The 2,563-nt window shown below is 39.9% G+C and overlaps 1 protein-coding gene and 1 long non-coding RNA gene across 2 annotated transcripts in view; one reads left to right on the top strand and one right to left on the bottom strand.

Annotated features, from left to right (window-relative positions):
- The window catches only part of dab1a (DAB adaptor protein 1a), a 206,856-nt gene that overhangs the window by 99,204 nt on the left and 105,089 nt on the right, over positions 1-2,563 (bottom strand). The window lies entirely within an intron of this gene.
- Positions 1-2,563, top strand: part of LOC116694941 (uncharacterized) — a 20,008-nt gene that overhangs the window by 719 nt on the left and 16,726 nt on the right. The window lies entirely within an intron of this gene.

The raw sequence follows: 2,563 nt of genomic DNA on the forward strand, positions 1-2,563 counted from the left end.
AGCTAGCTAGACTATCTGTCCAATCGGTACACACAGTTCCTTCTTGAGGCTATTTTTCCGAGCCATCCGACGCCTAGCGCCACCCAAGACGATTTGATTGGTTTAAAGAAGTGCCAATAACCGGAGCATGTTTTCCTCCCATCCTGGAATGCCGTGTGGACTAGCCAGACCCTCTTCTGCAGCGCCGCATTTTGAGTTTCATCACTACACAGTAATACTAATAGTACAATAACAGCATTTCTCTTATCTTGCCACTGTCTTTTTTTTTTACCTATTTTGTACTTCCATGGGAATCATTGAATGAGTAGACTGGTCAATCATATTCAAATTATGTCTAATACATTTCATATTCCCCAACACCGGGACTTACTAAATTCCTACCGTTGTTACAATAAATACCTGGAGAGATTTTACAAGAAAAACAAGAATGAAACTGCAACAAACCTCGACAGAGTGGATGTTTGAAAGTTCAGTTCCACACACATGAAACAAATGCCCCTAGTGGTTGTGTGTGTAGTGTAGTGTGGAATTGAATTATAGAAGGAGAACTGGGACTTGTTAGAGCTGGCAAAGAGTTTGTAAAGCCACAATAACAAGAGGAGGTATACTGTAGGTGAGGAAGGAACAAGCATTTAGTCTTGAACAGAGAAATGAGATGAGCCAGACACTGTAGGTTAATGTTACCTAATTACAGTAAGAATTAAAGTGGCTTTTTGGAACTTTCAGTTTGTATTGATTCGTCCGGTCGTGTTTTTACCACACCTCGTCGTGTAAAGGCCTTTTCTTTATGGTGCTGTATTACTGAGTTAGTGTTCCAGGGAAGTCCTATCGTTGCGATTAATTCCTTACAATAAAAACAATAAGTTACAGATGCAATTGTGTCCATGGTAAATTGAGTTTTCGGTTGGTATATTATTTGTTGTATGTTTATTGTTATAGCTTTTGGTAGTTTATTTGGAGTCCCCCATTTCACACGGCCTGTAGATAATCATTGTACCTCATGAAATAGTGTTTAAATATACAATGAGGACGTGTGAAATAAACAAAATGCATCGTTACATTTCGAGTGTTGCCTACGGTAACTCAGCCTACTTTGGATGTCTCTTGAGCTAAACCCGGTGTCCCTCTCACTGTCTCACAAGACAAAGCATCAAGAGCTTGTCGTAGCAACCAACGTAATGTTAACTTAGATTAATATACTGTTTTTTTTAATGAAACCCTCAGACATTTTACTCAAGAACAGGGGGATCAGGGAAAAGGAAATCATAGGCCAACGCAAACAGAATGAAAATAAAATAAAAACCGACGGTAAATGGAAGGGGGACGTAATTTACTGTAGGCTACTGACGTACAGCCACGTCTTGCTTTGTTATTTTATGAATGAACTAGACATATTACATACCTGAGGGCCAGTTGGAGTTGGTTTAGAATCATTTACAATCCTGTAATTGACTCCATCTGGTGTAGCTTGACCCTGGCCTTTCCCTTTCAGCTTTTAGTTGTTCTTTGTTTAATTTCTAAATTTTTCTGTGACGGCCTTGCCTCAATATCAACTACAAAAACTTCTAAAATAAAATTAAAATAGAAATGTGCCTATAAAAAGCAAGGGCATAGTTTTGATTATTGGGGGGGGTCGTAACCCCCAAACCCCCCTGTAAATTACGCCTATGACAGTAAGAAATCTACTGCTATCTTTCACCTGGCTGCATACGCTAACACCGGCTTTTCGGATGTTACGCGGAAATCTGCGACCTTTCAGAATGTGTGACTGCAGAGCCGGTCTGCATGCCGTAAATCATTTAGTGACTTTGCGGGAAAAATGGGACCCGGGCAAAGGCATTACTGTAATATAAAATACAAATAAAATAAAAAATACCGTTTTATACTGTTAGTCTCGTTTGCTGTTACAGGTCATTCATAATCATTAGATGAAAAATAACAGTTTCAGAAACATTAAAAAGTTCCATACAGTAATTCTAGTTAAACTGCATCTTCCCACATTTCAAGTGTTCAGATTCATGTGGAAAAGTATCGCCAAAATATCTCTTAACACCCCAATTTGTAGATTCACTGAGTGAAAGTTAAATGGAAAAAAAATTGAACACAGAATTAGTGAGACTATCAAGCAAGCAAGCAATGCAATATATATGAGCCGATTAAACTGTACGCGGTACGAGTGGAGCCGTGAGAGGGGGCGCAACTGGCCAGGGGGCTGCCTCTTACTTATTCATGCAAGGGGCTAGACGTCTATCTCTGTAAATTATTTAGACCATGTCTTTGTGTGTGTGTGTGTGTGTGTGTGTGTGTGTGCGCGCGTGTGTGCAGTGAGTGAGTGAATTTTTAAGGTTATGTGTATATAGCCACAGTAGGGATCCTCTTTAGAGGGGTCACTGGGCATGCTGTTGAAATAACATTATTATATTGCCACTTTGTGCTCCATGTGCACGTGTGTGTGTGTGAATCCATCAGTGAGAGGGGTTTCCCCATTGAGTGAATGGATCCTTGGGGACGTATTGTGGACAAAAAGGCCAAAGTGATACTGTGATAAATGTTAAATGCTGCT

The sequence above is a fragment of the Etheostoma spectabile genome, chromosome 9 (assembly GCF_008692095.1).
Source record: "Etheostoma spectabile isolate EspeVRDwgs_2016 chromosome 9, UIUC_Espe_1.0, whole genome shotgun sequence".
NCBI classification, from domain to species: Eukaryota; Metazoa; Chordata; class Actinopteri; order Perciformes; family Percidae; genus Etheostoma; species Etheostoma spectabile.